The following is an 11,887-nucleotide window of genomic DNA, read 5'->3' on the forward strand; positions in this document are numbered from 1 at the left end:
AGTAACATGAGCTCATCATAGGTTAATAGAAAATAATTTTACACAAGGATTCGAGGAATTAATTTTTACAGTTATTTTAGGAATTTATTTTACAATTTTGCAGGGGTATGGATACATTGAAGCCCCTTTCTCAATTGCAAATTCTGTTTACGGATCTTCTTTTTTTATAGCAACAGGCTTTCATGGATTACATGTTATTATTGGTACATTTTTATTAATTTGTACCATTGTCAATTTTTAAATCATTTCTCCTCTATTCTTCCAATAAAAAAATCTAGATTCTAGTATAAATAATTAAGATTTAAATAAGATTAATAACAATAATTTGTTTAATTTTCATATTATTAATAATTAAAGTTAATTTGGAGTAAAAAGAAGATCCATTGAATGTAGATTTGATCCAAAAAATTCAGCTCGTTTACATTTTTCTTAATTGCAATTATTTTTTTAATTTTTGATGTTGAAATTACCTTACTTTTACCATTAATTACAACAATAAAAATGTCTAATATCCTAAACTATTCAATAATTTTAATTATTTTTATTTTCATTTTATTATGAGGATTATACCATGAATGAAATCAGGGAGCCTTAAGTTGAATTAATTAGAATAATTATTAATTATAACATTTAAGTTGCATTTAAAAATTATTGAATAAATCAATTTATCTTAAATAAGAAGCAAAATATTGTATTTAGTTTCGCCCTAAAAGTTTGATTTTATATAAATCCTTATTTTTAATTTTACTCAAGGCCTCCAAGGATTAATTTTTACAGTTATTCTAGGAATCTACTTTACAATCCTACAAGGATATGAATATATCGAAGCTCCGTTTTCTATTGCAGATTCAGTTTATGGCTCTTCTTTTTTCATAGCAACAGGATTCCATGGTTTACATGTAATTATTGGAACAACATTTTTATTAATTTGTACAATTCGTCAATTTTTAAATCATTTTTCTTCTATCCACCATTTCGGATTTGAAGCAGCTGCCTGATACTGACACTTTGTTGATGTAGTATGATTATTCTTATATATTTCTATATATTGATGAGGTAGATAATTTATATAATATAAAAATTATATTTGACTTCCAATCAAAAAATCTAGATTCTAGTATAAGTAATTAAAATTTTAATAAGATTAATAATAATAATTTGCTTAATTTTAATACTACTAACAATTATTTTAAATTTAATTTCTAAACAAAGATATTATGATCGAGAAAAAAGAAGCCCTTTTGAATGTGGGTTTGATCCTAAAACTTCAGCTCGTCTTCCCTTTTCACTACATTTTTTCTTAATTGCAATTATTTTTTTAATTTTTGATGTTGAAATTACCTTACTTTTACCATTAATTATAACAATAAAAATTTCTAACATTATAAATTATTCAATAATTTTAATTATCTTTATTTTTATTTTACTGTGAGGTTTATACCATGAATGAAACCAAGGAGCATTAAATTGAAATAATTAGGATAATAGTTAATTATAACATTTAAGTTGCATTTAAAAATTATTGAATAAATCAATTTATCTTAAATAAGAAGCAAAATATTGTATTTAGTTTCGACCTAAAAGTTTGATTTTATATAAATCCTTATTTTTAATTGAATCCAAAAAGAGGTCTATCACTGTTAATGATCAAAATGAGTTATTCTCCAATCAAAGAAATAAGAAAATTAAGAATAAGCTTCTAACTTAATTCTTAAGCAATGAAATTTTGTTTTTATTTCTATTTATATAGTTTAAAAAAAACATTACATTTTCATTGTAACATTATAATACTTTATAAAAAATGTAAGACAAATAAAATAAGGGGTGGAAGAAATTAATCATGAAAATATTCTCCCACTAAAAATTACAAATCAAATTGAGCCCCTTATTACTTTTAATATAATTATTCTTCTCTCATGAATGACATGTGAAGAAATGAAAGGACCCAGTTAATGAATAATTAGTTAAACGTAATCTATAAGACACTGTTAATCCAATAGAAATATAAAATAAAATTGAATAAATAAAAATATGTAAATAATTTATTGATATAAATTCAACAACTAATCCTTACAATAAAACCCTGATATAAAAGGCAAACCACATAAAGATAAATTACAAATATTAAAATAAGTACATGTTAAAGGCAAATGTTTAACTAAATCTCCTATTGAACGAATATCTTGTCAATTAAATAAATTATGAATAATATTACCAGCACATAAAGAATAAAGCTTTAAATAAGGCAAGAATTAATAAATGAAAAAATGCTGATTTATATTCTCCTAATGCTAAAATAAATATTATTAAACCTAATTGCCTCAATGTTGATGAAGCAATAATTTTTTTTAAATCAAATTCAAAATTAGCTCCTAAACCTGATATAAATATTGTTATTGATGAAATAAATAATAAAGTTATTATTAAATTATTACTAAATGAAAAATTAAAACGAATTAATAAATAAACACCAGCAGTAACTAAGGTAGAAGATTGAACTAAAGAAGAGACAGGAGTAGGTGCAGCCATAGCAGCAGGCAACCAAGAAGAAAAAGGAATTTGATCTCTTTTTGTTATTGCTGCTAAAACTACTAAATACCTAATTAATTGTATAATATAATCTTCTTTTATAATTTCTAAATAAAAAATAAAATTTCAACTACCAAAATTTAATATTCAAACAATCGATTTTACTAATGTTACATCACCAATTGGATTTCTTGAAGTAGCTAATATTCCAGTTATGAATTTTTCTAAATTTTGATGATAAATTAGTAAACAATGAGAAACTAAACCTAAAAAACAAATATTACAACCAATGAAATAAACCGATTTATATATATATATATATATATATATATATATATATATATATATATATATATATATATATATATATATATATATATACCCAGATATACACTCTTCTCTATAAAAACTTACTATAGAAAAATTAAATAAAACAAAACTTATAAATAGTAAAGATATTCAATCTAACAAAATAAATATTACTAGAATTTATTATTAAAAAATTAAATTCTAGAATATAGGATAAATTAATAATTAATAAATATAATGAGAACCTTAATAATACTAATCTTAAATATAAAAGTAATATAAATATAATACATAAATATAAAATAGATAAAATAGATAAATAAATATAAAATAGATTAAATGCATTGAACTAAAAACTCTATTTTTATAAGAAGTAGATTTGAAGGTAATCAATGTAAAATTATTAATAAATTTTCACAAACCATGCTGGGTATAAGAATATAAAAATAAAGAATAAACAGCCCTAAATAAACTAAAAGCTGAAATTTTATTAATTAATATAATTTCTCCTGTTAAATTTAACAAAGGAGGCGCAGCTATATTAGAAGAAAATGAAAATCAAATTAATCTCAAATTAGGTATAATATTCAATAAACCTTCATTTAGTTATAAACTTCGACTATGAATACGCTCATAAGAAATATTAGCTCAACAAAATAAACCTGAAGAACATGAGCCATGAGCCAATATTATTAATAGAGACCCCGACAATCCCCAATAATTTAAAGTTATATTTCCAGCTAAAACTAAACTTATATAAGAAACAGAAGAATAAGCAATCAAAGATTTTATATCACTTTGACGAATACAAATTAATGAAACAAATTAAACTAAAATATAAGTTAAATTTATAATCAATAAATATAATGAAAATCCTAATAATATTAATCTCAAATATAAAAATATTACAAAATAAATATAACAAATAATTTAAAATCTTTATTTATATCTTTAGTATCACAAACTAATATTTTTATTAAGCTATTTAGATTAAATTCATTGTACTAAAAATTCCAATTTTATAAACAATAAATTTAAATGTAATTGTAAAATTATTAGTAAATATTTACGAATTAACCCTCTATTAAATATATATAATCCTGAATAATATTGACCATGTTGAGTATATGAATATAAAAACAATAAATAAACAGCTCTAAAAATGATATTAAAGATAAAAATAATATACTAAATAAACTAAAAGATAAAATCCTATTGATTAATATAATTTCTCTTATTAAATTTAATAAAGGTGGAGCAGCCATATTATAAGAAACTAACAAAAATCAAATTAACCTTAAATTAGGTATAATATTTAATAAACCTTTATTTAAATATAGCCTTCGACTATGAATTCGTTCATAAGAAATATTAGCTAAACAAAATAAACCTGAAGAACAGAAACCATGAGCTAATATGTAATAAAGCTCCTCGTAATCCTCAATAATTTAAAGTTATAATTCCCGCTAAAACTAAACTTATATGAGAAACAGAAGAGTAAGTAATTAAAGATTTTATATCACTTTGAGGAATACAAATAAAAGAAACAATAAAACCCTCTAATAAACAAATAATTATAAAAATATATTTAAATTTATTAAAAATTGCTTAAAAATAAGTATAAACGGTAAAAGTCCATATCCTCCTAATTTTAATATAATTATTGAACCAGAGATAGGGGCCTCTACATGTGCCTTAGGAAGTCATAACTGTAAAAATATATTGGAATTTTAACAAAAAAAATTAAATTAATACATAAAAATGTAAAAATAGAAGTTGAATTTTGATGCATACAAATAATATAGTTAAATAATATTTTTCTATTAAATATAAAAATCATAATTTATATAGGTAATAATATTAATAAGTATGAAATAATAAATAGATATCAGCCTCTAAACGCTCAGGTTGACATCCTCAACCAATAATCAACATTGACGTAGGAATTAAACTAATTTCAAAATATAAATAAAAAATTCATAAATTAAGAGAAAAAATGTCAAATATGAGCTTAATAATAAAATAATTAAAATTATTATTACTAAATGATAATATTCATTATTAGTATACAATTTTACTCTAGCTGAAATTATTAAGCTACAAATTCAAAAACCTAGAAAAATTAAACAATAAGACAATATATCGTAACCCTAAAAAAATATTAAATATTGAAAAGCTGAAAAAATCACCTATTAAAAATAAATATGAAAGATAAGATAAAAAAAATTACCGTATTAACCAAAAGCTCTTAAAACTTAAAGAAATCAATATTAATAACCCTAATAAATACATTATCATAAAAATGAAAAAGTTGTAATATAATCATCACCATGAATACGAACAATTAAAATTAATATAGACAGTCCTAATCCTTCTTCACATACTCTTATTGTTAAATAAATCATAGAAAAAAATATTCATAAGTTATATTTCTTAAATATAAAAATAACCTAAAATTCAAAGAAATAACAATAAATTCCAATCTTAATAATATTATTAATAAATGTTTTCGATTTAAAACAAATATTAACCCACCAGAAAAAAATATAATTATTAATAAATATATTGACATTAAAGTTTTAATAATTTAAATAAAATATTGGTCTTGTAAACCAAAAATAAGGTTTCTTTTAAAACTTCAGATATAAATAATATTCATCATTAATCTCCAAAATTTATATTTTATTTAAACTAATATCTGATATAATTATATTTTTTCCTATATTATTTATATTATCATTAATATTTATTTTTATAAGTAGTAGTATTAACTTGTGGTTTAATACTCTTAATACAAACTTTAACAATTGCTCTTATTAGTAGACTCATAAGTCTAAATTATTGATATTCTTACATATAAATAAAAAAACACATATTATTCTTATAAACAAAATATTTCCATATTACGCTAAAAAAATTATGGCAAATCCGATCAAGGATTTATATTCAACATTAAATCCAGAAACTAATTCTGATTCTCCTTCAGCAAAATCAAAAGGTGTTCGATTAGATTCAGCTAATCTTGAAACTAACCATTTAAACACAATGGTAATAATAAATATATGAATCAAATAAATTCTTGATATTTAATTAAATCAATTAAATTTACACTTAAAATTAAAAATAAAAAAGATATTAAAATTAAAGCTAATCTTACTTCATAAGAAATTGTTTGTGCTACTGAAGGAAGCCTACGTAATATCAGCCAGCTAATATGATTGTATAAACACTTGAACTTGAAACAGCTAAAAAAAATAAAATCGTTAAATTAAACCTAATATTAATTCTAATAAATGGTATACATATTCATATAAATAAAGATAATAATAAATTAAAAATAGGAAATAAATAATATAGATTAAAATTTGCTATAAAAGGATAAATTTGCTCTTTACTAAATAATTCAATGGCCTCCCTAAAAGGTTGAATTAAACCAATAAATCCTACTTTATTTGGACCTTTACGAATCTGAATTTATCCTAAAACCTTACTTTCTAACAACGTTAAAAAAGCAATTCTAATTAATACACAAATAATTAAAATTAATTTTGAAATTATAATTATTAAAAAATCTTTTAATATCAAGTATTATTTGTAATATAAATTACATTTAAAGATTCTAAATTCATTGCACTAATCTGCCAAAATAATTATTTTAATTCAAAATATAAAAATATTTTTTTCATTTGGTCCTTTCGTACTAAAATGTTAAATTTAATTAAAGATAGAAACCAACCTGGCTTAAACTGGTTTAAACTCAGATCATGTAAAATTTTAAAAGACGAACAGACTTAATTAATTAGCTTCTGCACCAATTATAAACTTTAATCCAACATCGAGGTCGCAATCATTATTATCGATTTGAACTCTCTAATAAAATTACGCTGTTATCCCTAAGGTAATTTTATCTTATAATCAAAACATTTGGATCAATTATTTATTAATTAATAAAAAAATATAAAAAAGTTCATTAAATTTTTAAATCGCCCCAATCAAATAATTTTTAAATATAAAAAAATTAATTCTAAATCTTTTATATAAAAAATTATAAAACTCTATAGGGTCTTCTCGTCTTTTAATATTATTTAAGCTTTTGAACTTAAAAATAAAATATTATAAAAATTAAATAGAGACAGTCTTTTTTTCATTCAACCCTTCATTCCAGCTTTCAATTAAAAAACTAATGATTATGCTACCTTAGCACGGTCAAAATACCGCGGCTATTCAATATATTCAGAGGGCAGACCAGACTTTAAATTTAACACAAAAAGACATGTTTTTAATAAACAGGCGAAAAAATATTTGCCGAATTCCTTTATTTAACCTAATAAAAAAATTTTAAACTTATAAATTTATATACTAATTTTATCATTATTACTAAATTTTTTATATTTAAATTTATATTTTAATAAAAAATTTATAGTAAATAAAGTAAAAAAATATAGTAAAAAAAATAAAAAATATTTATATTAATTAATAAATAAATTAAATTTTTTTCTTAAAAAACTAGATATATTTAAAAACGAATAAAATTTCATTACAAAAAAAATATTTAAAATTATTTATTCTACAATAAAAATTTTAATTTTTTAGCTCTTTTAAATTCGAAAAAATTAAATATATGAATATTATTTAATAAACCCTGATACACAAGGTACAAAAAATCAATTTTTCTTTTTTTAATGATAAAATTCTCTTTCACAATACAATTTACTATAATTAAATAAATTTTTTCTTTCAATAATAAAATAAATTTTACTTAAATTAAAACTTTATAACTTAAAAAAATAATAAAATTCTTATTTCAAATTAAATTGAATTTCACAATTAACTTTTTAATGTAACTAAAATACTTTTTAATCAAGCTCTAATTTGTATTCTAGACTCACTTTCCAGTAAGTCTACTTACTACGACTTATTCCATATTATATGAAAGCGACGGGCGATATGTGCATATTTTAGAGCTAAAATCATTTTAATTAATTTATTAAAATTACTATCAAATACAAATTTAAATTTTTAATAATAAAAATTATCCAAAAATATTTTTATCGTAACCCATTAATATTATATATAAATTGCACCTTGATCTGATAAATTTTATAATATTAAATTCTAAATTTTTATAATTTTAATAAAATATTCAATTACGATGATATACAAACTAATAATATAAGAAAATTAAATCGTGGATTATCATTTACAGAACAGGTTCCTCTGAAAAGACTAAAATACCGCCAAAATTTTTAATTTTCAAGAACATTACTCTTACTCATTTAATATTTTTAATTACATTTAAAATAATAGGGATTCTAATCCTAGTCTATACTTTAAATTTTTAAACTTCATTAACAAATTTAAATTTTTAAATAAAATTTTTAAATTTCTCTTATTAAATTTCATATTAAAATTATTATTTACCACTAATTTCTATTAATAAAATTAAATTATATTATTTGTATAACCGCAACTGCTGGCACAAATTTTGTTAATAATACTTACTATTTCTAAATCTAAATTTCTCTAATATATAATTTTAATCACTGTTAAATTCTTCTATAAAATAATTTACACATAATAAAAAATAACACCTAATTTTCAAGTTAAAATAAAACTTTCAAAATATAAACAATTAAATAAACATAAAATGAACTTCCTGTCTATAAAAATTTTTCCCACTGACTTAAATTAAAAACAAATTATTCTTCAAATTTATTTTTTAAATTTTAACCTATTTTAATTTAAAATTTTATGACAAAATCAAATTCTTTTCCTATATGAGAACTAAGTAACAATTTTTAATAAAATCCTAATTTAATAACCTAAAAATTTAAATAAATTAAATAGACCTGCACCCCTTAATGCAAGTTACAAAATAATTGATTCAAATTTTCAGTCAAATACATTCCATAAATTAAATTGACCTGCACCCCTTAATTCAAGTTACAAAATAATTGATTCAAATTTTCAGTTAAATCAATTCCATAAATTAAATTGACCCGTACCCCTTAATGCAAGTTACAAAATAATTGATTCAAATTTTCAGTTAAATTAATTCCATAAATTAAATTGACCCGTACCCCTTAATGCAAATTACAAAATAATTGATTCAAATTTTCAGATAAATTAATTCCATAAATTAAATTGACCCGTACCCTTTAATGCAAATTACAAAATAATTGATTCAAATTTTCAGTTAAATTCATCCCATAAATTAAAAATTTTAACCTCAAAATTTAGTAAAAATACAACTCTTTAAAATTTTCTATTAACAAAAAATGGAGGTTTTTAAAAAAAAAGTAACTATTAAACTATAATTTTGAATAATTTTAAAAATCAAATTAACTAACTAAAATAATAAAGAAAAAAATATTTTTTTTTTAATTTTTTATAAAAAAATTGAATTTTATGAAAATTATTTTTAAACTTAAACTTTTGATAATTTTAATAAAATATAAACATAAAAACAAACTATATCCCAAAAATTCTATATTTTTATTGTTGAATTATTTGAATTTTATATAAAAATAAAACAATTTTTAACAAATTAAATCCTCTAATCATATGAAACTTTATTTTATTATTAAAAAAAGAGGTTTTTTTTATAGGTAAATAAAGGTTATATTAATTAAAGAATTATTTAATATTTAATCAATTTATATTCTTTATAAATTTATACGTGATATACTTATAAATATATTATGGTTTAATATGATATTAATAATTCTCCATTCATAAATTAATAATATGGTAAATAAGATCTAAATGATTCTCTTTCTGGGATTTTCAATTTAAGTCTTTAAATAGTTTTCTATATATATAACAATCGAATTAATTCATAAGTTTAATAGTTTATAAATTATTATTATTTATATTTATATAAAGTTACTAGAAACTATTAACATTATTAAAAATCTAATACTAAATATACTCTTGGGTGATATCTACATTTCTATTATTTTAATTAATTAAACTTTTATATTAGAAAAACCCATATACTTGAAATTTTTAAAGAAAATTTTCATGATTCATTGACTTTTACCGTTAGTGTAAAAAAATTTACAAAAAAATGCACAAAATCCTGATGCCAAAAATGTGCAAAAAATGCACAAAAATGCACATTTTTTTTCTAAAAAAAGAATTTTTTTAAATTACTTTTTTTGGTAAATTAAAAACTTTATGTTTAACTAAAAACTTGTTTTTTAAAAAAATAATGATGTGCCTGAAAAAAGGGTAATTTTGATAGAATTAATTATGTGTAATACACCCCCCAAAAAAATTACACTTAATAGATTAAACTATTTCTTTTAACATCAAAAGTTAATATACATCTCATATTAAAATGTAAAAAAGGTAAGCTAAATTTAAGCTACTGGGTTCATACCCCATTTATGAAGGTTTCTTTCCTTTTTAATAATAAAATTATATAAAATACTATTCTTTAACTCAATAATAATTGGGACATTAATTTCAATTTCAGCTTATTCTTCATTTAATATATGAATTGGTCTTGAAATTAATCTTTTAAGAATTATCCCTTTAATAAAATCAAATAAAAATATTTACCCTGTAGAAGCATCTTTAAAATATTTTATTACCCAAGCCTTAGCCTCTACTATTATTTTATTTGCTGTAATTATATCATTAATCTCCTCAGATGATATCCCTAATAATTCTGATACTTGATTAATGATAACCCTTAACTCAGCATTATTAACAAAATTAGGAGCTGCTCCCTTTCACTCCTGATTTCCCGAAGTAATAGAAGGATTAAATTGAATAAACGGACTTATTTTATTAACATGACAAAAATTAGCCCCTATAATTTTAGTGATGTATAATTTAAGTATAACCCAATTTTTAACATTTGTAATTATTACTTCTTTTATTGTAGGAGGAATTTTAGGATTAAATCAAACAAGTTTACGAAAAATTATAGCTTATTCTTCAATTAATCATATTGGTTCAATACTCACAGGAATAATGAATTCTAAATTACTTAATTTGATTAGTATATTTTATTATCTATTTTTTTATTAGGTTAAATATTATTATTTTTTTTATAAAACTAAATTTATTTAACCTAAACCAGCTTTTTAATGCATTGAATACGAATAAATTAATGAAATTATTTTTTATTTTAAATTTTTTATCTTTAGGGGGTATACCCCCCTTTTTAGGGTTTCTTCCAAAATGAATTGTGGTTAATAACTTAATTTTAAATAAAATATATTCTCTAAGATTAATTTTAATCATTACAACGTTAATTACCTTATACTTTTATATTCGGTTAACATTTTCTTTATTAACTATTTTAATAACAGAAAATCTAGTTAAACCAACAAAATTTAACAATTTTATCTTTTTATTTTTAAATGCATTTACTTTACTTTACTTTAAGGATTTAAGTTAAGTTAAATTATCAACCTTCAAAGTTGATTATTTATTTGATCTAAGCCTTAAAAATTATTTACCTTTATATTTGCAAGTTAATAACATACTTGATTATAAGGCTTGGTAAAAGAATATTAATATTAATAAATAAATTTACAATTTATCGCCTGAACTCGGCCATTTTACCGAATAAATGGTTGTTTTCAACAAATCATAAAGATATTGGAACATTATATTTTATTTTTGGAATCTGGGCTGGAATAGTAAGTACTTCCCTTAGAGTACTAGTACGAACAGAGTTAGGAAGACCCGGAACTTTGATTGGAAATGATCAAATTTATAATGTAATCGTAACTGCTCATGCATTTATCATAATTTTTTTATGGTAATGCCAATTATAATTGGAGGTTTTGGAAACTGATTAATCCCTTTAATAATTGATGCCCCAGATATAGCCTTTCCCCGAATAAATAATATAAGTTTTTGATTATAACCTCCCTCTTTATTTCTTCTAATTATAAGAAGAATTGTAGAAAGGGGTGCAGGAACTGGATGAACAGTTTACCCCCCTCTTTCATCTAATATTGCACATGGAGGATCTTCAGTAGATTTAGCCATTTTTAGTTTACACTTAGCTGGAATTTCTTCAATTCTA

The 11,887-nt window shown here is 20.7% G+C and overlaps 2 pseudogenes; both read right to left on the reverse strand.

Annotated features, from left to right (window-relative positions):
• Positions 1 to 1,914: 1,914 nt before the first annotated feature.
• Positions 1,915 to 2,529, reverse strand: LOC130452129 (NADH-ubiquinone oxidoreductase chain 5-like; annotated as a pseudogene).
• A 1,514-nt stretch (positions 2,530 to 4,043) lies between these two features.
• LOC130452130 (NADH-ubiquinone oxidoreductase chain 4-like) lies at positions 4,044 to 11,850 on the reverse strand (annotated as a pseudogene).
• Between the last annotated feature and the right edge of the window lie 37 nt (positions 11,851 to 11,887).

Source organism: Diorhabda sublineata, unplaced genomic scaffold (assembly GCF_026230105.1).
Source record: "Diorhabda sublineata isolate icDioSubl1.1 unplaced genomic scaffold, icDioSubl1.1 Dsub_19, whole genome shotgun sequence".
In the NCBI taxonomy this organism is placed as follows: domain Eukaryota; kingdom Metazoa; phylum Arthropoda; class Insecta; order Coleoptera; family Chrysomelidae; genus Diorhabda; species Diorhabda sublineata.